The 24,793-nt window shown below is 38.1% G+C and overlaps 1 protein-coding gene and 1 non-coding gene across 4 annotated transcripts in view; one reads left to right on the plus strand and one right to left on the minus strand.

Moving 5' to 3' along the window:
• Positions 1–24,793, plus strand: part of WAC (WW domain containing adaptor with coiled-coil) — an 81,983-nt gene that overhangs the window by 6,314 nt on the left and 50,876 nt on the right. The window lies entirely within an intron of this gene.
• Positions 24,305–24,438, minus strand: LOC126014756 (small nucleolar RNA SNORA51). Its single transcript, XR_007497753.1, has one exon. It is a non-coding gene; the product is annotated as a small nucleolar RNA SNORA51 (small nucleolar RNA).

The raw sequence follows: 24,793 nt of genomic DNA on the forward strand, positions 1-24,793 counted from the left end.
TTTGAACCATAATCTCATGCATTCCAGGCATGTGCTTTGTTTGCTGCTGAGCCATATCCACTCCCTTACCAGCCTTTAAAGCTATTTCCCTGACTTTAGTATCAAAGAGTGTGCGTGTGTGCGTGTGCGTGCGTGCGCGTGTGCGTGCGTGTGTGTGTGTGTGTGTGTGTGTGTGTCTGTCTGTGTCTGTGTCTGTCTTATATAGTCCACGCATATACTCTTGGCTTGGGCATACTCTGGTGCTCAGGGCTCACTCCTGGCCCTGCACTCTGGGATCACTCCTAGATGTTCTCAGGGGACCTATGGTTTGCTAGGATCAAACCCAGGTCATCTATGTGCAAGCCAAAGTGCTCTGCCCTCTCTATTGTCTCTCAGGTCTCTCATTTGTTGATACTGACTTTACCCTACTGTACTCAGGGTTTCTTCTTTGGCTCTGCCCTCAGGGATCACTCCTGGCAGGCTTATGGAGCATTATGGAGTGCTGGGATCGAACCCAGGTAGATCTGGAAAGGGCCTACCCATTGTACTGTTGTTATGGCCCTGAAATGGCAATTTTTTTAAAGATACAGTTGACATCAGATTCCAGAAGTTGTTATCAGCAAGAGACAGAAGTATGAACATAGAATACAAATAGTTTGTCCTTAGGAATTTTGGAATAATTTCCATTTGACAAGTTACATTATTTTTGAGGGCTAGTTGTGATTAGTACAGTTGATCCTTGAACACCATGAGTTTGAAGTACCCAAATCCTCTTATACTCAGATTTTCTTGTTAACTGTATTGGTAAGAACAGTGGGTACTATAAGTAGATTCTTCATATGATTTCTGTGCCTTTATTGTAGGAATATTGTTTAGAATATACTGCAAGGACCTGGAGCCATGTTGGATCCCCCTGCGTCCTTTAGAGTCCCCCAAGCCAGGAGCGGTTTCTGAGTACATAGCCAGGAGTAACCCTTGAGTGTCACCGGGTGTGGCCCAAATAAAAAAATATATATATACAGCAATATTTTTTTTGGTAGGCAGGAACACCTGGCGGTAATTAGGGCATACTCCTGACTCTACTCAGCTTCATTCCTGGTTCATGGGGGGATATATGGGCTGCAGGGGATTGAACCTACCTTGGCTGCTTGCAAAGCCAAGTGCCTTACCCACTTTACTATCTCAGTTCTCACAATAACTGTTAGAAATGTTACTGGTTTTTTTTTTTTTTCAGTCTGCTGCACACAGTTTTGGGGGGGTTATAATTGAGGTTGACTGAGAAGATCAGCAGCCTATTCCAAAATCATTTGTTTGATCAACTTTAGAAAGGCAGTTATCTTAGTAGGTATTCTGTAAATTCTGTAACTTTATCTTCATGGGACTTTTTTTGGGTTTTCCTTATTAGATTTAACTATAAGAAGCTAATTTCAGGGTATATTTGGAATACTTATAGAAACATCACTGGTGATTGGAGCAATAAAGTACAGTGGGTAAGGCACTTATCTTGCATGTTGACATAAATTGACTTCTGGTTTGATTTACATACTGCATACAACTCCAGTATCACCGAGAGTATTGGGTTCTAGCTTTGTTAGACTTGAGTGAATCTGCTCATATTTTTAAGATAATGTCCAAATATTTTAATCCAAAGAAAAATATCCATTAGCGGATAAGTATTATTTCTGAAGATTTGAAACCAGATTGTCTATATGTAAGGCATACAGTACCCTACTTAATGTATATCTACAGTTCCCTAGACAAGAACTTTAAGTGAACAAACAACAGATACACATACTCGCGCATGCACACACTTGCAAGTACTTTAAGTCGGTGCTTTTTATTTTCTGTCATGCCTCCCTAGAAAGAAGAAAACATTTTTCGCGTCCCTTGCGCGACTGTAAATAGTATCTTTGTTAAAACCTGCAAAAAATATATAAAATAATTTGAGCTGATTTTTTAATCAGAGGTGATGTCTGGATTAATGGCTACAATGAGCACATTTTGCAATGCATAGCTTTTCGAAGCGGGGTTTGAAGCAGGACATAGCAACTCTCAGCTCTAGAGACATACAGAGACATAAACACGGGGCTTCGTTTGTTATGACAGTGTTTGCTGAGGTTAAACGCACCCCCCTTTACGAAGCCCCACTATTTGAGAAGCACTGTTTTAAGTGAACAAACAGAACACACACACGCTTGGAACCTGATGCTGTGACAGCCCTCTCCTGCCCCTCGTCATTCCAGAGCACTACCACTATGAGAAAAATTTTAGAGAAAGATTAAAAAGTAGTTAGATATATGTGCATTGGATCTCCATGGGTCAGACCATAGGAAATTAACTTCAGTTAAAATTATGTGTTGTTTATGACAGAATAGTATTTCTTTTTCATAATAGTGTGGAGTTCACTTTGATCTTTTGAACATACTTGGGTGTTTTGGGATTTTTTTTGTGTGTTTTTTGGTGTTTGGACCACACCCTGTGATGCTCAGGGGTTACTCCTGGCTCTGCACTCAGAAATCGCTCCTGGTTTGGGGGACCATATTGGACACCGGGAGATCAAAGCCAGGTCTGTCCTGGCTCTGCTGAGTGCAAGGCAAATGTTCTACTGCTGTGCTATTGCTGCGACCCCTATACTTGGGGTTTTGGTTTGCAATTCATGGAGATATTGTGTATTCTATGTGTAGCTATATGTATTTCTTAGATTCCGTGTTCAGCATCTGTTTATTGTCCTATTGACAGAATAGTTTTGACGTATGTAATTTTGTTAGGCTGTTGGAAAGTGCTGATGAGAGAAATGAACTAGTGTTATAAGGTTCTGTACTGGGATCACATCTGCAACTGGAGTCTTTCTGAGATAATAGACTGAGTAATGGAGATATATTAATCATTTTGAAACCAATTATTTAGAACTTGGAAATACATCTTATATTTTATTGCTTTCAGTGCCCTTTACATGTTTCTCAATCCAGTTACATGGTTCTTTGAAGAAAGGCTATTAGGATTCTGATAAAATTATAATAAAAAGTACTTAGCCTGTTAATATTGGGAGAGCAAGGTTTTTTTTTATGTTTACCTTCAAATTAAACTCAAGTTTAACCAATTTTAGTACTTGTAATCATTATATTCCTGAGTCTTTGTTGGGTATATTTAGGTGTCTTTTAAATGTATCCGTTTTTGCTTCATTTCTTTACCAACACAGTGACCAAGTTGCTTTATTAAATTCACATCACTTTCATGTTCAAAACCCTGCAGTGACTCTTGAGGCCTATAAAAGACCTTGTGTAGTCTTAATCTTATTTTTTTTTTGAAGTAAAATAGTTTTGGGGGAGCATGAAGGGAAGGGCAGGCACACCCAGAGGTGCTCAGGGCTTACTTCTGACTCAAAGAATCACTACTAGTGGTACTTTGGAGACTAGGGTTGACTGCAGGGCAAGTGCCTTGACCCTTATAGTTCCTCACTTTGACTACAAAGTAAGAGAAAGGAAACACATTAAGAATGGAATGTTTCTCTGGTTTTCCAGCCTTGTCACCTAACATTACTGTTTGTGCTGTTCTGTGTAAGAAATTTTTGTTTATAGGTTTGGGGTAGGGGGGTTCTATTGCTTTCTGGATTTTTTCCCCCCGTTTTTTGTCTTTGGGGTGTACCTGGCCATGCGTAAGGATTACTCCAGACTTGGCACTCAGGAAGTACTGGCAGTGCTTGGGGGACCATATAAGATGTCGGGATAGAATCTGGGTCGGCTACATGTAAAGACAAGCACCTTGTCCACTGTACTATCGCTCTGCTTTCTGGTGTTTATCTTTCTGTTATCAACCTGATTCTCTTCTTCATCATAGTAATGGATCTGAGGAAAAGGACCTGGTGAAGGCCTCACAGAGGCCTTCTCTACAAATGTTTCTAACGTGTCCCTATCATTGCCCTTCTCCACTGCTGTGCTCCTTCTTAGAGTTAACAATCTGTTATTAATCGTTGTTCCACTAAAGTCTGACTGCATGCTCCTGAAACTGGAAAGCAGATTTCCTGAAAGTCAGCATGCTGTGCAAAATTATACCTCAGGGTTTATAGGGGGAAAGTAGATAGTGGCATAATAAAAAGAAAGAAATCTAACACATTATAGCAGTTTTAGAAAAGCATTCTAAACGTTACAGAGAAAGTGACATTTTACCTTGATAAGGACCTGAAGTTAGCAGATTCAAATAGTTGTGTGTTGGAAGGGTTGGCAGATTGTGAATTACTGGAAGCTATATCACCAGTTGTGAATGAACATAACTCATAACTCATACTGTGAGCTTTATTTTAGCTGGACAGTGTTTGGTATGTCTTTGTGAGCTTTGTAAATTTGTGTACAATTTGGTTCACATGGGTGCTTTGTTTCTCATAGGTGAAACTTAGAAAGTGGAAGTTTGGTAGGATGGTTCAGTGGTAGCTCACATGCAAAAAGCATGCCTGTGCCCTGAATGGGATGTTGGTTGTTGCACACTCCATCCCAAAAGTGGTAACTAAATGTTTGGTGGATGATTTGCTGATATAACGAGTATTCAAATAGATGAGCATTTTCAAAATGAGTATTGCAGATGTTGCTTAGTTTGTCTCCTGTGTAGTACCGGGTTCACCAGAATAAGTATAAGGTTCACTAAGCAAGGAGTTTGTTTCACCCCCTTGTTGCCTAGAACTGTGTGGGATATACCATGTAACATTTCAGTAAGTGAGTAGATTAAAAAAATATTGGCACTGTCATTGTTACAAAAGTGAAATGAAGTTTTCTGGAGCAGTCCTCAAATAGGAATGTGTATATTGATTATTTGGGGATATTAAATGTTTAATTGTAGTTCACTAGTCCTGGAAAGGGGCCCTAAGTTCTCTTTTTAACAAGATTCCCTGTGATGACCATGTTGCTGCCTGCTTGTGAGAAACAAATGTTCCAAATGGAAATGAATGTTCACATTTAAAAAGAAAGCTTTATTGGTGGGTATATTTAGATAGTGCCAGTCTTGTTTCTTTGCCTTTTTTTTTTCTTTTAGAAAACACTAGATACTGGGCCCGGAGAGATAGCACAGTGCGCGTTCGCCTTGCAAGCAGCCGATCCAAGGACCAAAGGTGGTTGGTTCGAATCCTGGTGTCCCATATGGTCCCCTGTGCCTGCCAGGAGCTATTTCTGAGCAGACAGCCAGGAGTAACCCCTGAGCAATGCCGGGTGTGGCCCAAAAACCAAAAAAAAAAAAGAAAGAAAGAAAGAAAACACTAGATACTGCAGTGTTTTGGTTTAATATGCTTGCTTCTGATTTTTGTAACAATATGACAGAAGAGCATGACCTAATATTGACTTCTGAAAGGCATTGACCAGGAACATTATTAGCCAAAGCAAACATTGCTAATAAAATGCATTATATTGAATGCTAGAGAGATAGTACAGGTTGAAAGGTGCTACCTTGTATGTAACTAACCCTGGTTCAATCCCTAACACCACATATGACCCCTTAAAAAACATGTGTAGCTTAAAAACAAAGAATACATGAGGTTTTTTTTTTTTTTAATTTTTTGGTTTTTGGGTCACTGGTCCGGAATACATGATTTTGAAATATTTTGGCTAAGATAAGGAGAGGATTATATTTAAAGTATTTCTCCATTTAATTGAAAAACCACTTACACAAACTTCCAACTTCACTGTATTGAACGAAACCTAGTGAGTTTGGTTAGTAATAATACTACATTACTGTTTTTTTAATCAGATTTTTAAATCATTTTATTGCGTATCTTATGAATAACCACCTAAGTCTTCACAAAACATTTAAATTTGCTTTTGATTTGGGCGCACTCTGTGGTGCTCCAGGCTTACTCTTGGCTCTGTTCAGGGAACATACTGTCAGGCTTCGGGGTCATATATGGGACCAGGATCAAACTGAAATTCCTGTGCTATTTCTCCAACTTGACATTAATTTTAGTGTTTTTATCTTTGGACCATACCTGGCAGTCTCAGGGCTTACTTGTGGGTATGTTCAGGTGGTGTTGAGGGGATCTTCCAGGTGTTGGGGATTGAATCCAGAACAACTGCATACACGACAAATTCCTTGCCCCTTTTCTATCTCTGCAAGTTCCCAAACTTAAATTTTTAAGGAATAGTAAGGGTCCAGTTTCAAGGCTATACTTTGTAAAACTAACCTAATTTTGTATTTTTCATCTGATTAAACCTGTTCTCTTTGGGGGCAGAGAGGTGGCTCGCGGTAAGGCTTGCAAGCAGCTGACCGAGGACAGACCAAGGTTCAATTCCCCCAGCTTCTCATATGGTTCCCAAGCCAGGAGTGATTTCTGAGCGCATAGCCAGGAGTAACCCCTGAGCGTCAGTCACCAGGGGTGGCCCAAAAACAAACAAACAAAAAAGTTCTCTTTAATTTGAATCAGTGTTTGTTATTTGATAGAGAGCAAAATATATGATCCTTAAGAAACATGCCTGTATGTCAATAAGAAGTAGATGAATTCCTAATACTGAGTTATAATTTATGAATGTTCTTAGGAAGAATATGCTTTAAAATTAGCATTTATTTTATCATTTAATCGCTAGACTTATTTTTAATGCAGGCATAGGAAATTGGAAATGTCTTAAGAGTATAAGTTAATTCCTTGTAAAATAATGCATGAAACTACATAAGGGTGGACAGATTAGAGCAGGGGGCCTCAAACTTTTTTTTTTTTTTTTTTTGGTTTTTGGGTCACACCCTGCGGTGCTCAGGGGTTACTCCTGGCTTTCTGCTCAGAAATAGCTCCTGGCAGGCACGGGGGACCATATGGGACACCGGGATTTGAACCAACCACCTTAGGTCCTGGATCGGCTGCTTGCAAAGCAAATGCCGCTGTGCTATCTCTCCGGGCCCGGCCTCAACCTTTTTAAATGGGGTCAGTTCACTGTCCTTCAGATCATTGGAGGGTCTGACTAGTAAAAACAAAACTTATGAACGAATTCTTATGCACACTGCATATATCTTATTTTGCAATGAAGGAACAAAACAGATACAAATACAATATGTGGCCTGCGGGCCATAGTTTGAGGACCATTGGATTAGAGCTTAATTATTCAGGTGTTGTTTCACTTAGCTAGTAGATAAGAGTTTGCCTAATGGTTATGATCTTTGTTAAAGTCTTGTTATCTGATGCTTTTTCAATGAAAGCTGTATAAAAATTTCATTGCTATGGAACCTCATTTTTACCTTGATTATCTATAATGGGTTGAACTCTAGATGCTCCTTTCCTGTTTTGAAACAGTTTTGGTAAATTTCAAAGATAGCAAAGAATGCAAAGAGGAAAGAATCAAAGCATGTTCTGGATGTTCAGTTCCTACTAATTGAACGTTATATTTCTATCCTTTGGCTGCGGGGTAGGGAATATTGTACACCCAGCAATCCTCGGTTTCTTCCTGGCTCTGCACTCAGGAATCACTTTAGGAGTGCTGGGGGACCATGTAGGATTTGGGATATCTAACTTAAGTTGGCTGTGCGTAAAGGCACGCACGCACTGTATTTGCCCTGGTGTCTCTCTGACCCTGGATATTAAATTTCTTTTATCAAAATTAAAATGCAACATTTAAACAAGGTAGAGACGAATCTGCTATAGCTCTTATCCTGACTTTATATTGGGTAAACGATAAGAGAATTGCTATTTTTGTAAAATCTATGTTCCCACCTAAATTACAGATTACATCACACCATCCCATTGTTTTTCATTGTGTGTACTTAAACGTTTCCCATCTCTCCCTGTTAAAATTGCAACTGTTTTGGGTTTTGGATTCCGGCCAGTGGTGTTCAGAGGGTACTCCTAACTGTTCAGGTGTCGGCAGCATGCAAAGTTTCTATTGATGTACTCTTTCCAGATCCTTTTTGTAATGGTTAGGGCTTCACTTGAACAGTGCTTCTCAGTTTCTTAGTAGGTGGCTTAGGAAAATACCGCTTTCCTTCTGTCATTTGCCAAGAAATATTCCAAGTAGATTTTGGATTTTAGATTTTTTTTTTAACTTGGAAGTTGAAAATACATTGTTTTCTTGAAGTTTCATAATGTTGAAGAATCTTTTCTTACTCAAAAATATTCATGGTTTTTATATGCTGGTGCTCATTTGCTTTTGTATCCATAAATAAGCAGCTCTATTAGATATTAGTTCTGGGCCAAGGTAAAGTAGTTTCATTGCATGTGTGTAGCCTTGGGTTCATTTAGCCCAGCACTGCACAAGAAAAGGATTTCCTTTTCTGTACCTGAGCAACTTAAATACTGAAGTATCTATTTTTGAAAGCTGTTTGAATTTTTTTCTTAGTGTAGCAAGATAGTTTTTATTGAATGAACTTTATTTAGAAAGGATCTGAAGGGAGAGAAAGCCAGGAACACATGCTCAAGAGGACAAGCCCAGTTAATTTTGCTGTGAAACTTTTGGTCTTTGTTGCCTTAATTAAGTTAGAACTTTGATTCTCTTTTCATTTTTATGATTATTGATTTATCTATCTCCAGTTTATTTATAATGTTACAGGTTTATCCAGAGAGTATGGCATGTAGGACACTTACTTGCTTCACACACTGCCAGTCTGGGCAATCCATCCAGATGGTCCCTCGAGCCTGACATGACAATTTCTGAGTGCACTGCCAGGAGTCAGCCCTGAGCATCACCGATGTGGCTGATATATGTGTATATGTAGCAAGAACAGCATTATTTAAAATTGAGCTGGAAAATTGTACATGGTGATTATTGTACCCATCTCTGGTTTAATTTCCACATCACATAGTCCCTTTCAGCGCTGCTGAGTACTGACTCTTGAAAGGTCCTCCTGATCCCCTGTTAAAATAATTTATATTAGACCATGTCAGCATTTTGCCTTTTGTACAATTAATGTATCTTGATCTTTTTTGTATTTGTTGTTTGGGGCTACGCCCAGCTCTGCTCAGGACTTATTTCTAGCTCTGCAACTCCTAGTGTGGCTCAGGGAACATACTTGGTGCGAGGATTGAACTCCACTTGATTCATGCAATGCCAGTGGACCTACCTTTTCTACTATTACTCTGGCCCATATCCTTTTTTTTTTTTTTTTCTTAAGAATCAAACTTAACATGCCTACACCAGTGCTACAGTTCATGTTAATTCAAGAGTGAGCCACCTGAGGTATGCACCAAAGTGTTAAAAGATTGATTTCTTACATAGGTAATTTTGTTTTATATAGTTCTTTTTTTAAAGAAGCTACAAAATTCTCTTTTGTTTGTTTTGGGTAGTGATTGGGATAAGTGCTCTCTCTGGCCCAGCCATTATTTGTTTTATTGGATTCCCCCCACCCCCATTTTCCTTTTACCTTAACTTAGTTGAATACTTTTTCTTTTTTTCTTTTTTCTTTTTGATTTTTGGGCCACACCCGGTGGTGCTCAGGGGTTACTCCTGGCTGTCTGCTCAGAAATAGCTCCTGGCAGGCACAGGAAACCATATGGGATGCCGGGATTCGAACCAACCACCTTTGGTCCTGGATCGGCTGCTTGCAAGGCAAACGCCGCTGTGCTATCTCTCCGGGCCCATAATTGAATACTTTTTCTTAACTATCAAAGCTCTTGTGTGCTGTCTGAATTTATTTTTATTGTTAACATGTAGAATATATACTGTATAATTATAGAATAACTTCATTTTTTTTATTCAGGTCTATATGTGATTTCAATTTTTCTTATTTGAACCACATTTGGTTATTGTTGGATGTCATTCACTGCACGATGCTCACAGAGCAAGCCGTTTTTACCAGGGATTGAACTCAGGCTCTTGTGTGCAAATCATATATTCCAGCTCTTTGAGCTATCTTCTTAGTCCCTAGATAATTTCTCTTTGTAGTCCAAGAGTATTATCTTAATTTTTCATTGCAGATTTTGTTGGCATTCTGGAGTTTATACTTTTCTCATAATTTATTGTATATTTTTCATTTTTTAACACTTTCAATGCAAGTTTTTTAATTATGTAATTCATACATATTTAATACAAGTTTTACTAATTTTAATTTGTTTTCTGGCAGGCTAGTTTTCCAGTATGATAGTTTGCTTACTATTTATTATATTGGTTTTAGGCCCATAAGCTGGTTGTGCTCTGAGTATGTAGTGTCAGGGAATAGGCCTCCTGCATATTGTAAAGCATTTGAAGCTGTTTGTTACATAGGTTTTGCCTTTGGGGTTTTATTTGTATTTAATATTCAGAACTTAACTTTTATGTGAATGTCAGTCTTGAGTCTTGTCATGCTAGTACATGTCTTCATTTTGTTTATATACATGATCTTTTAGATTAAAAATAATTTAATTGGATCTTTATTTTTTTCTGAAGATTATATCTAGATAATTAATTACTATTTCTTGTTGAAATAAGTGTAATGTCAAACCTCTTTCTTACTTATAGGAGGTGTGATTTATAGGTAGGAAGCATCTCCAATTTGCTCCATATTGGAAGGACTTGAATTAAATTTTTCATTCTGCATAATTCTGAAAAATGATCTTTATAAGTATAGGTCTTTTTTGAGCATTCTGATTATTTGTTTATCTGTGTTACATTCCTCAGTAGGTTTTCTGTTTGAATATTATTGTATCATGTTATCGGTACTTTGGATATTTGCTGTTTTGCAATTTATATTTGAGAATGTGTCTATATTGTCCTATAGAACATTTCTGTAATTGAAATGTGTTCTGTATCTAAGTTGCCCTGTATTGTAGGTTCTAGCTCATGGGCTAAGTAAACATTTTTAATGTGATTAGTATAACTCAGAAACTTGAACTTTTAGTATATTTAAATTTAAAATTTGACCCTGTGCATTTAGTCTTAACGCATAGCTATTGATTCTCTTTATCAAGTCCACTGACACCTTTTATTTTAGTCTTTTAATTCTTTCAAGTTATTTCTTCCTTGTTTTGTCTTCTGATGTTGGTTTTCTTTTTTTCCTTGTGTTCCTTGGTTTGTTTTTGGAGCCACACACAGTGGAGTTTAGTGCTTGTCCTGGCCCACACTAAGGGATCACCTTTTGGTGGGGTCTCTGAAGACTGAACTTCAGTTGGCTTGATACAAGGCGAATGAATACCTTACCCACTATACTCCTGACCATTTGTTTTAAAAATAGGGGCCACATCTAATAATGTTGGGGGTGGAAATGTATGCATGTGCTGATCCTGTTCTTTTGTGCTTTACCAGTTGAACTATCGTTCCATCCTTTCTGTTTTCTCTTGTGTGCTGTTTTTCAAATCATTCTTAAAATATTATTTACCTGCACATAAAAATGATAAATCCCTGAGTATTCCTGTTTTGATTAATGATTGGAAAATTATTCTTGGGTTCTCACTGTTACCATATTCTTTTGTTTGGTTTTGTTTTGGTCTACACATGGCAATACTGGGGTTACTCCTGGCTCTGCACTCAGAGCCATATTAAATGGTATGCTGGGGATAGAACCCAGATTGGCCACTTGCAGAGCAATGCTCTTACCTGCTGTGCTGTCTATCCGCCAGCCCCTGTTGATGTATCCTTTTTAAAGGATCTGATATCTGTAAGATTTTCTTACTTGCTGAGTAAGAATTTTAGATTAAATGTAAATATACTGGTCCCTTCATTTACCCTTAGGTTGTATTGATAACAATCTAAATGAGGTTTTCTCCTTTGTCCTATGGGGAATCATTCTATGCAGTTTATATAGAGAACACTGAAATGAAAATCGTTTATGCTAGAAAGCAAGCCCTTAGGATTGATTTTTTTTTTTCTGTTTACAGGTAGTACTTATCCAGTCCTGGAATATCATACACTGTTGGACTTTTATATTTCTTTTCAGTCAGACTATGCTGTACTCTTAATACCACCTTTTTTTTTCTTGGCATATCTTCTCATTTTCACTTAAATAAACATTTGCTTGCTATGCTGTAAGCTTTTAGAAGTCAGAAACTTTAATATTTTTAAGGCCTCTGTACATATGTTAAACTAGTGTCTTGATGTTAAATTACTGTGTTAACATATTATTTGACATAGCTAGTAAATGTAACCTTTAAAGATTTAATTTCCTTTATGGGGTTGTTTGTGTGGGGGTCACACCAAGAACTGCCCAGGAGTCCAACCCTATGTGGTGCTTGGAGTCTGCTGTTGTACAAAGCATTGCCTTAAATTAAACCTTGTACTATCTCCCTGGCACAAGTTAATTTTCTTTAATAGAAGCAATTTCTCAGATGTAGTAAGAGTGAAAGAATTTACTATTCTGGTGTTCTGTTAGTGGTTGGATTGAAGTTGTTTTTTAAATAGTTTATTCAGCTTCTCAAGAAAATATACAAAGTTTACTTGTTAACTTAAAATTTGTGGATGTTATTGATAAGAAATTCTTTTTCTTCTTCTTTGGTTTTTGTGTTACATCCTGTGCTGCTCGGGTTACTCCTGGCTCTGCACTCAAATATCACTTCTGTCAGGCTTGGGGGGCTATATGGGATACTGGGAATCCAATCCAGGACCGTCCCGGGTTGGCCTCTTGCAAGGCAAATGCCCTACCGCTGTGCTATCTCGGCGGATATGTAATTCTAATGCATTTCTAATATCTTTTTCTTTCTCACTGCTGTGTGTCGAGCCTGTGTGTCATGCATATGAAGCATCTGCTTTGATGGTGAATCATGTCCCTTTTCCCAATATTTCATTTGAGTTGATTTTGTGGGGGGAGCCTACTCAGGTGTTGGGGCTGCCAGAGCTCCACTCTGTGCTCAAGAGGCCACCTGCTGGGAATAAAATATGGGACCATAGGATTGAGAGGCATTGGCTACTGCACTTTGCTCTTCTTACTCAGTCTTTACATTGCTAATCTTCTAGTAGACTTTGATTGTCATAACTTGCTTTATTACCATCCCATAAAATATAATTTGCTGGTAATTGGGGAATGAGTTGGGTTATACCCAACTAAGGCTAAGGGCCTACTCCTGGCTGTGTGTACAGAAGTTAATTCTGGGTTGAATTGGTATTGGTCACATGCAAGACAAGCTTCTTACTCTCCCTAATGATATGCAATTTAATAATGACATAAGATTTTGTAAAAAAAATTTTTTTATTTATCATGATTTCTCATGTCTTCTTAAATTTATGTCCCACTATCTATAAGGAAATTTTAGTCTTCTCTATATAATAGTGGAATTGGAGACAAGGAATGTTAAATCATTTTAGACTGTTTCCTAATATAACCATAAATATTCAGTGTTTTACACCCTTTCTGAAATAAAGAATTTCTTTAGAAATTCTCACATGGAATGTTCCATTTCCTTTACCCTGAGGATGGTTGCTCTAATTATTTTTAATTAGTGATTCATTGTATAATGATATTCACTGAAGATCATTTTTATTAGAAGGGTGAAAATATAACTTCAACCTTTGAACTGCTACATTTCAATAGTAAAACTTAAAAAAGTAAATTGATATAATGCGTAATTCCAGTATAGTGATTGTTCAATTGAAGTCTTTTTGAATTAAATCCCCATCTTATGTAAAATCCAAAGTGTCAGTAGCAGATTATTCCTGATTTTGCCTCAATTTCACTTTTTCTGATTGTATTAGCCTTCTTGCTCTCTGCCTTATTTATTATTGTAATTTCATTCAGTTGTGTTTTGTTTTGTTTTACTGCATGCAAGGCTTGTGCCTTAATCCCTGTACATTTCTTTGGGATCTGATCACAATTTTTAATAGTAACATTTATCTTAAAAAATCTTAGATTAATATGTTTATTATATTTTAGACTCAAACTGATTTCTGACAAAGGTTTGTTTTGAGAATTAATATTGAAAATTCCTTAAGTTGATTTTGTTGAAGGTTTCTAATTGCATATGAAGTCTTTATTTTAATAATTACATTATTTTCTTTACAATTTTTTTCTACTGTTCTTAATATATATAGTATGTTGCCAGGATTTTTCTGACTTAAAAAAGTACTAATTGGATTGGGGATATAGCTACTCTTTTAAAGTTTGTGCTACTAGATTTGAGGCCCTGCTTCTGCCGTCACCCCTAAAAAGAAAAATCTATTTTTGCAGAGGGTGTATCATGGTTTTTTTTTTTTTTTCTTGTCTTGGAAACTTTAAAATTGAATAGGAAAAAAATCAGACATACTAGTCAGTGATCCCTAAGTTATGGTTTGTTGGTTTTGTCTCACTCATCTTTAGAACATATTTGATTGGTATCAGTGGAGGATGATTGAGAAGCATGGAGTTTCTGGGTTTTTTTTTTTTTGTTGTTGTTGCTGTTGTTCAGTTAATTTCAAAGACCTTAATTAGTTGGCCTATGGTGTGTTTTTTGTTTTTTGTTTTTCTTTGAATTTTGGGATAACCTGTAATGCTCAGAGACTACCCACAGTTATTTGCATCTTGTGGGTCTTAAGCTAGCAGTGATCCGGGACCAGGATGCCCTGTATCAGGAGTTGAACCGGGTTTTCTGGCTTTTTTTTACAAACATTTTAAAGCTATCCAGTACAATTTAAAACCTAAAAGAAGAGAGAACATTGAGTCATCAAACAGAATTCTATTATTTGGATTCTAACTATAACAAAGATATATGGATTTGGGTGTTCTGTTAAGAATATTACTATTTTGAGGGCTGACGAGATAGTATATTGGGTAGGGCACTCGCCTTGTGTGCAGCAGCACCAGTTTTAATCCCCAGCTTGGTACCCAGCAAGCACCAGCAGAAGCCCTGGGCGCCTATGTGTGGTTCAAAAACCAAAAGGAAAGTTACTAATTCAGTAACAAAAATTAAGCTTTTGTTTTGCTAGCTATTTAGATTTTGACTGTGGGTGAATTATGTAGCTTATTGGCTGCTGTTTTTTATTTTTAATTTCCCTTCTTATAACAGAGTTGTACTTTTTGATCTCTAAGGTCTTTTCTAAAATAATTGACTTATATTGTACAAGAGAACATTCTGATACTGTGTTTTTGAGTTCTTATATATGAAAACTCAGTCTTTGCTTGGCAGATGTACAGTATATATGACTTCTTTTGTGTGTGAAACAAGTTTTTATTCAAAGAAATTAAGACGTGAGGGGAGTGAGAGAAGGACCATGTATGTTCAAGAAGAACCACTGGATAGGAAGAAAAAGGTTAAATGCTCAAGATTGAGTACTTTTTCAATCATTGGGCTTGAAAAGGCAAGCAAGTTGTGTTTCATCGTTTAGTGTGGGAATGTTGGGGATATTTCCTACCAATGTTAACTTACTATTTCTATATTTAGAAGAGTAGAAAAGTATAGGTTTTGCTGTATTTACGTTTAAATTGAGAATTATAACAAGTCCTAGTTTTTACGTACTTGTAGATATTGTAAACATTCAGCTTCCTTTTTGTAAAATGTTTAATTTGTAATCTTTGACAGCATTTTCAACTTATTCAATCTTGAATTACTCTGAGATACAGTATACATTCTTTTTTTTTTTTTTTTTTTTTTTTTTTTTTTTTTGGTTTTTGGGCCACACCCGTTGACGCTCAGGGGTTACCCCTGGCTATGCGCTCAGAAGTTGCTCCTGGCTTGGGGGACCATATGGGACACCGGGGGATCGAACCGTGGTCCGTCCAGGCTAGCGCAGGCAAGGCAGGCACCTTACCTCTAGCGCCACCGCCCGGCCCCCAGTATACATTCTTAAAGTCAGAAAATTTTTCATGCTCTGAATTGAGTATCAAACATGCCAGGTTTAAAGACTAGGTAACCAATTTCTGCATACTTTACTTTTTAAAAAGTGAAAGATAGTTACATTTCAAAAATCTTGTATATTCTTTGTATTGGAAATCTAACACTTTTTTAACATTAAGAAATATATTTCAGGGCCCGGAGAGATAGCACAGCGGCGTTTGCCTTGCAAGCAGCCGATCCAGGACCACAGGTGGTTGGTGCGAATCCCGGTGTCCCATATGGTCCCCCGTGCCTGCCAGGAGCTATTTCTGAGCAGACAGCCAGGAGTAACACCTGAGCACCGCCGGGTGTGACCCAAAAACAAAACAAAACAAAAGAATATATTTTAGATGACTGTAAAACAAGGCTATTATTATTCAGTTACTTAGTGCCATTTCATATTGAGGGGGAGATCTTTAATAATTTTAAGTTTAAGGTGTCATGTGAGTAATAATGTTCTAAATTTGGTGAATTTTAATTCGTGAATATGTATATTTTGAGTTAGTGAGTAAAAAATATCTTTAATGTTCTACCTTTCTTTGGTTGTGGAATGGTAGATGAGTCCTTGGGTTTGTCAGATGTTCTTGTCGATTTACTGATTTTATGATCATAAATTTTCTTGGCATCTTTGTTTTCCTTTCCTTAGTTTTTGTGTGTCGATCTTTTTTATCCCCAGTGCCCCATTGACTGTTAGATCTTATCTCTGAAATTGTTTTTGAATCTACTCTTGGTGGGGGGGTCTCCCTAAAGCAGTGGGCGCACACTGCCTTGCCCTTTAGCCAGAATCGTCTTTGAAGAAAAGTACATTTACTCATTCTTGATGTAAAAACCTTGAGTTTTTTTTATTATATCCTACTGATCTTAAGATAAGGTACAAGTCAAAACTATATTTTATTTTTTAAAAAAACTTTTTAGTTTTTTTTATATATTTCAATTTTTTTAAGATGATGAGCTTTGCTACATGTAGTCACTTCAGATTTCGTCTGTTTTCTGGAATATTCTCCTTTAATGCCTTTTCTCTGCTTAGTTCCTTCCTAGTTTTCAGTTCAAAGGTTACTTTCTCAGTAGACTGGAGCATACACTTTGCATGTAGGAGGCTTAGTATCACCCAGAATGAGCCTTGAATGTTACCAGGTGTGTCCTCCCCATTGACTCTCTGAAAAGCCCCTTTCACGATGCCTTTACTATAGTCTAATACAGTGATGGCTAACCTTTTTGAACCCAAACTGCTGCACAAAACCAAAGAATTTCCTCAAAGATCCAGCACGTCCTCCCAATGGCCAGTCCAGCCCTGTTGCCAGGTGAGCTGCAAAGCAGACACCCACACATTGGCCCTGCCGCATATCTTAATTGCGGACCTTCCCTGGTGCCAGCTGCAAGGCCTTCCGGTGCCATTGCTTCGCCATCGAGGGTCTAATAGGCTTGAGGTAATTTTCTACTCCTACCTGCCCCCCCCCCATTGTTACATCTCAGATCATACGTTCTCAAGTGTTTGTCTTGGTAATTATAGTCATGCTTGACTTTTAGTATCTAGCACTTCAGACATGTTTTTCCCTCTTTCATCTTATATGAATATCTCATATCATCTATCATTTGGATTCTTTGAAAATGACCCATAAAATGTATTATTTTGGATAATTACTAGAAAAGTAATAGTATTGGATGGAATAATCAAGATTACTGTGTTTCTTAATGAAGGCATTGTTCAAATTCTTGGTATTTTATCTTTTCTCTTTACAGAGAACCTAGATAACTAAACTGAAAGAACCTAGATAACTAAACTGAAAGACAAATCTAATCTAGTGCAGGGCCAGAGCAATGGCACAGTGGTAGGGCATTTACCTTGCACGTGGTGGACCCGGGACAGACCTGGGTTCGATCCCCAGCATCCCCTATGGTCAAGCTTGCCAGAAGTGATCCGTGAGTGCAGAGTCAGGAGTAACCCCTGAGTGCCACCGGGTGTGGCCCAAAAATTTAAAAAAATCTAATCTAGTGTAGTTCTTTTGCCATTTTCTACAGAAACTTCTTAATTCTTTGTTTGGAGGCCATACTTTGCAATACTCAGGAATTCTTGGAGGTGCTAGTGGGATCATATAAGGTGCTGTTAATTGAACCTGGGTTGGCTGCATGCAAGGCATACAGTTATCCACTGTACTAATGCTCTGGCCCCTGTCTCATTTTTTTTAACCATCAAAATACTGATAGAATCTTGTCTGATTTTTAATTCTTCAGATCACATGTATTTGAGTGAAACATCTTGTTATTCTGTTTTCCGTGATCAGGATCATGAAGGCTGGAACCAATGATAGTAGAGCAAGTTGGGCACTTGGCCTTGCATGAGGTTAACCTGGGTTCCCCAGGACCCCCATAAAATCTCCCATGCCCACCAGTGCAGAACACAGTGGATGTGCCTCAAAAACAAACAAAAAACTTGATCTTCCCAAGGTTCCACTTTTTATAATTGTATTTATTCTAGAAATGTGCCACTATGGGATTCCTTGAAGTAAACAGTAATTGTAGTCTATGACAAGTGTACTTAAACGTGGAGGAAATATGTGTCAGGCAGGGAACAGTAAATGTAAAAGCATCTGATGGAAGTGCTGTGTTTGAACAGAATAGCCACCAGTGTTTTTTGGGAAGTGATAAAAGATAAACTCAGATAGCAAGGGTCAGATCACTTGGGGCCTTGTAGGCTTGAGAATGGACTTAGATATTTACTCTGAACAAGGTGAAAAGCTACAGAGATCACTATTGCATAGTCAAAAGTCAGGGATAGTATTGGTTTGGATTAGAACTGTACAAGTAGTGTGGCTTTGGATATATTTTGAAAGATCAACTAACAAAGTAGAAGTTAAGGATGAATTTAAAGTTTTTACCTTCTTAAACTTATTGTTTAATTTTTTATGGTGTCTCAGGGGTCTTTTGGTGTCAGGATTGAATCCATGGTGCATCTTATACAAATTTGAGTCAGTTACTCTTATCGATGAAAAGTGCAAAAGATGTTGAAGAGAAACAGGAATTTTGTTAGAGTATTCTTTTGGTAACATACAAAAAGTATGGGGTAAAATAACAGCCTAGGGTTTAAGAACTGGAAAAGATAGTTGGGGGCTGAGATGATGCTTTGGGTGTAAGATTACATCCCTAGCAGTGCTTGGTACCCTAGTTTTCTTGGACTTGGTAAACTCTGAGCATGGCTGGATGTGGCTTGTAAATCAAAGCCAAGAGAATATGGACAGGATTCTTTCATATAGAATAATTTTAATTTACTTTGAATGAAGGTTATTGGCAAGAATAAGAGATCTACTTTCTTTTCTGTGAAGGAAAAATTAGTAAATGCTTTTGGTTTTACAGCCGAATTCTCTCGGAAAATACCTATGTACTGGAGGTGCAATAAGGGTCAAACCACATTAAAACACATTTTGCACATCCTTGAGTAAAATACTTTAAAAAACCTGCTTCTTGGGCCTGGAGAGATAGCACAGCGGTGTTTGCCTTGCAAGCAGCCAATCCAGGACCAAAGGGGGTTGGTTCGAATCCCAGTGTCCCATATGGTCCCCGTGCCTGCCAGGAGCTATTTCTGAGCAGACAGCCAGGAGTAACCCCTGAGCACCGCCGGGTGTGGCCCAAAAACAAAACAAAACAAACAAACAAAAAAAAACCTGCTTCTTAAAACATTATTTAGTTGATCTTTCTAAATATACCCAAAGCCACACTATTCTATTGTACCATTCTAATCCAACCCAGTATTATCCCTCACGTTTGACCTGTCTCTTTAAAAAGTGAGCTTTTCATTCATGGTTATATTTTTTGTCAAAAGAAAATGGATAACTTGCATTCTTAGATTAAATAAAAAATGGGAATAATAAAAACAAAATTAAGATATTTCAGAGGGGGCCCGGAGAGATAGCACAGTGGCTTTTGCCTTGCAAGCAGCCGATCCAGGACCACAGGTGGTTGGTGCGAATCCCGGTGTCCCATATGGTCCCCTGTGCCTGCCAGGAGCTATTTCTGAGCAGACAGCCAGGAGTAACCCCTGAGCACCACTGGGTGTGACCCAAAAACCAAAAAGAAAAAAAAAAGATATTTCAGAGGAACTTAGAATGATATGATAATTTATCATCATCTTGCATTATTACCACCTTAGTGTTTTCTCAGTTGAGAGCCATATAGCCCCTGGGTCCTCAGGATAGTCTAAGGAAGCAAGGAAAGGAAGCTAGTAAGGAAACAAGGTCAGAAAGGGCTCTCAGTCAGAAAAAAAGGCCAAGGATCATTATTATTTCATGTGAAAAGAATAAACAAAGTTGTTCTAAACAGTTAATTTTCTGAAATTGTTCAAAAGAAACTTAAAATAAAATTTCAGTACAAAGAAGTAAATGACATGAGAATTAAAATTAATCTCTTCCATAGATCCTAATCCTGCAAATTATGTTTTTTCTTTTTTCTTTTTTTTTTGTTTTTGGTTTTTGAGTCAGACCTGGCAGCACTTAGGAGTTATTCCTGGCTCAACGCTCAGAAATCGCTCCTGGTAGTCTTGGGGGACCATATGGGATGCAGGGATTTGTACCACTGTCCTTCTGCATGCAAGGCAAACACCATGCTATCTCTCTGGCCCCACCTGCAAAATATTTTAACAACACACCCGCAGCACCAACAAGGACAGTAGTTGTAAGAAGTAGACTTTTTTAACAAAAAACTTTAAAATAAACTAAAAATATTTTAATGTTACTGTAGTGATTCCTCTAGCTATAAAGAAGCAGATAATCAGTATGGACACTGTACTAGTGATAAAGCCGCCTTTTTTCTTATTTACGAAAAATTGCTAATGCACCAAACGAAAGCTTGTTTGTTTGGTTTGTTTTTGGGTCACACCCGGCAGCACTTGGGGTCTCTCCTGACTATGTAGTTGCTCCTAGCAGGCTCCAGGGACTGTATGGGATGTCGGGATTTGAACCACCATCCTTCTGCATGCAAGGCTAACGCCCTACTTCCATGCTATCTCTCCAGCCCAAAAATGCATGCATTCCTTTTACTTGGTAACAAGCAAGAGATTAGAATGAGCAGTCATACTTGGAACTAAATTTTAGCTAGTCAAAAATTTTTTTTCCTTTTCTTTGGGGGGGGGTTGTTTTGGGTCACACCCAACAGTGCTCCGGCAGCGCTCAGGGCTTCCTCCTGGCTCTATGCTTAGAAATCGCTCCTGGTGGACTCGGGGGGACCATATGGGATACCGGGATTCGAACCACCGACCTTCTGCATGCAAGGCAAATGCCTTACATCATGCTATCTCTCTGGCCCCAAATTTTTTTTTTCATTTGTACATTTGCATGCAGTGGCTAAAGTTTTTTTGCAAAGAAATCTAGTAAACCCATTATCCAATGGTTATGATGGTCATTAATGTTGAATGTATACTCTTAACCAAGAAATTGTGGCTAATAAAATTATTTGTACTTGTTCTTGACCTCATCTATTTTGTCTATATCTTCGTGTATGTTTTAAATTCCATTTATTTTTATTGCATGAACAAGTTAATATGACTACATGGACAGTCAAGGTACAGAAAAATTACTTGTGCTTGGTTCTGCAGCCAAAGCTATTTACCTCTTTTCCAAGACCTAGCAACCATTAATCTGTTCAGGGATTTAAGTAGATAGATAGTCTTGATATATAACCTTTTTAGACCATTTTGCACAATGCACAACTTCTTGGGAGTTGGACGGAGAATAAATATCTTGTTTGTGGAATAGTGTTGTATAATTGTTATCTCCATTTGTTGTTTTGTTTGTTTTGTTTTGGGGCTACATCCAGCAAGGCTCTATGCTCAGGGGTCACTCCTGGCAGTACTGGGTAGTACTGGAAGGGATGCCAAGGATAGAATTTGGTTGGCCACATGAAAGGCAAGTGCCTTAACTGCTGTAAATATCTTTAACTCCTGATGTGTTACTGCCATATGTTTTCATGATTCAGATTTGAAAGATACTTAACTTGTTCACAGTTTGGGGGTAACTGCAGTATAACATTATTAATACAGATTTTCATTCCTGTTCAAGTGACTAGGAGTACAATTGTTGGAGTCACAATTGGTAACTTAGTTTACTCTAATGACAGTTAGAAGCAGGAAAATTTTATTTTCATGAATCATTGCACCATGTTGTCGATCATTAAAGTTACAATATCTTAGATAATTACATACATTTTTATCTTTATTGGGTGGGCTGGTGGTTGGACCACACCTGCAGTGCTAACTGATTAGTCTGACTGTGCTTAGCAGTCACTCAGCAGGTGACCGTATGCAGTACCAGGGATTGTAACAGGGTTAACTGCATGCAAAACAAGTGCCTTAGCTTCTGTACTGTCTCTCCAGCCCCAATACCTGGCCTTTTAAATGAAAAACACCTTTACTGGATGTTAATTTATTGTTCAAATACTTTTGTTTAGAGTGGTAACAAACTCACTATGGCTTTTTTTGTTTGTTTGTTTTTGGGCCACACCCATTTGACTTGACGCTCGGGGGTTACTCCTGGCTATGCACTCAGAAATCACCCCTGGCTTGGGGGGGACCATATGGAACGCTGGGGGATCAAACCGCGGTCCGTCCTACGCTTAGCGTTTGCAAGGCAGACACCTTACCTCTAGTGCCATCTTCTTGGCCCCTCACTATGGCTTTTTATTTGGTCAAAAAAGAATACAAATAAAACTCTTGAATAACCTGTTTCCTTCATATTTAGTCAGTATCAGTGGAACATATATATTATTTTATTTGTTCAAAATAAGATTATTTATAATTTAGGAGGTTCTTATGCTCTAAGCAAAAGGTGTTTGGAGAGGAATGTATACTGTTCTGTTTAGACATAAAATTGAGTATTTAAAAAAATAGTGGCAGATTGGGCTGGAGTGATAGCGCAGCAGTAGGGTGTTTGCCTTGCACGTAGCTGACCCTTGTGACCCAGATTTGATCCCCAGCATCCCGTATGGTCCCCCGAGCCTGCCAGGAACGATTTCTGAGTGTAGAGCTAGGAGTAGCCGCCAAGTGTGGCCCAAAACCCCTCACTCCCAATAGTGACAGATTTTTAGAATTTGTCTTAGTGAATTGTCATATCTAGTTAGACTACCATAGTTAAAAAAGCTAGAATCGTCTTCTAAAAATTACTTGAAATCATTTAATTGGCCTTTGAAAATATGGGACAGTTGAAGAGGTTGTATTAAATAGTGTAGCTATGAAAGACTTGTAGTTCCAGATCTGGCTTTCTGTCATAATCACCTGGGAAATTAAAGTAGATTGTATATTTAGAGAGATAATTAATAATAGGAGTTTTAACTATTTAAAATTTTGTTTCACTATATACTTTGAACTCCAGGGGCAGAATGACTCATTTTTGTGGTTGAGAAGTTACCCTCCCAAACATTGCCCAAGGTTTCAGAGGCCACTCTAGGCACATTTGGCCAACCAAAACAATACTCTGACCCAGTGATACTACTCTTTGGACTTAGTGATGTTTGGGACTCCAGAGCTACATTTGGTGGCACTCTGGCATCCCAGTGATAACACCAGTGAATGGTACTGGGAACCGAACTTAAGGCCTCAAACATGAAAGACTTATGCTCCAACCTTTTGAGCTGTCTTTTGTAAAATGGTAGTGACTTTGTAAAATTAGATGAAGAAAAAGTTAAAGAAATATATCCAGTAAGCTAATATTTGCTGTACATCAGTCTTATGGCACAGAGCAGTTAACAAAATACACTTGATATAATTATGATCATATTATAATTTTGATGTTACTGTAAATCCAGCAGATGTATTTTGTCTATTAGTCTTATCACCTTCAATTTATGAATATTTGATTTTTTTTTCAGGCCATTTGATGCTCAGGGGCCACTCCTGGCTAAGCGCTCAGAAATTGCCCCTGGCTTGGGGGGACCACATGGGACACCTGGGATCTAACCGCAGTCCTTCCTTGGCTAGCGGTTGCAAGGCAGACACCTTACCTCTAGCGCCACCTCACCAGCCCCGAGTATTTAATTTTTTAATGTTTTTGGTGGTGGTTTTTTTTTCCTTGAATTTTTGTTTTTGTTTTGTTTTGTTTTTTGTTTATTGGGCCACACCCAGTGACACTCAGGGGTTACTTCTGGCTTTGTGCTCAGAAATCGCTCCTGGCTTGGGGGACCATATGGGATGCCGGGGATCAAATTGCGGTCCCTCCTAGACTAGCGTGTACAGGGCAGGTGCCTTACCCCTTGTGCCACAGCTCCTGCCCCATAATTTTTTTTATTTCTTAATATTTAAATGTGTTCATGACTGATCTCTGGGTTGGAAAAGAATAGGGTGAAAATGATTTACTGGGTCATATCCAGATATCCAGTATTTAAAAATATTTAGCTACAGACAATTTTACATTATCCTCTAGTATGTAGAGTTGCTATAAATCATGATGATCATGCTGTTTAAGTTGAAGAGGGGATCTCTTTTTTGATTTTTGGGCCACACGTGGCGGTGCTCAGGGTTACTCCAGGCTCTGCTCTCAGAAATCGTTCCTGGCAGACTCGGGGGATCATTTGGGTTGTCGGAGATCTAACCTGGTAAGTCCTGCCTCAGCCGCGTGAAGGCAAACACCTTATGGCTGACCCAGAATCTGTTTTTTAATCTTTAAAGGTACTGCTTCTGTTTTAATCTTCTGTTTTGTTTTTTTTTTCCCCAATTCACAATACAGACCAAGCAAAGGGCCTGTGTTGAGTTATATATGGGGTGCATTTACTGTACCTCCTCTTTCTATACAGTCAGTGTAAAGAACACAGCCTGTGGTAAGAATTGGAAGGCCTTACTGTTTTAATCTTCTAATGTTCAAAAAATGATTCATTTTATCAGAATATGAAATTCTGTGTTTGTTTATGATGATTCAATCTCTTAAGTTCTTCCTTTAAAGTAAGTTTTTCTTATATTTGAGCTTCTTTATTTTCCAGTACTTCCAGTTTTATGTATGTAGGAATCATCTTGTATGCTTTGTTGCTGGTGAACCTTGTTTTCAGCACTATTGGTTTTGTTTGTTTATGACCAGCATTGTTTAAGGCTTACACTTTGCTCTATGCTCAGAAATCATTTCTGGTGGGACAGGGTGGGTGGCCATTGAATAACAGAATGAACCTGGGTTGGCTGCCTGCCTGCAAGGCAAGAAT

The sequence above is a fragment of the Suncus etruscus genome, chromosome 7 (genome assembly GCF_024139225.1).
Source record: "Suncus etruscus isolate mSunEtr1 chromosome 7, mSunEtr1.pri.cur, whole genome shotgun sequence".
Lineage (NCBI taxonomy): Eukaryota > Metazoa > Chordata > Mammalia > Eulipotyphla > Soricidae > Suncus > Suncus etruscus.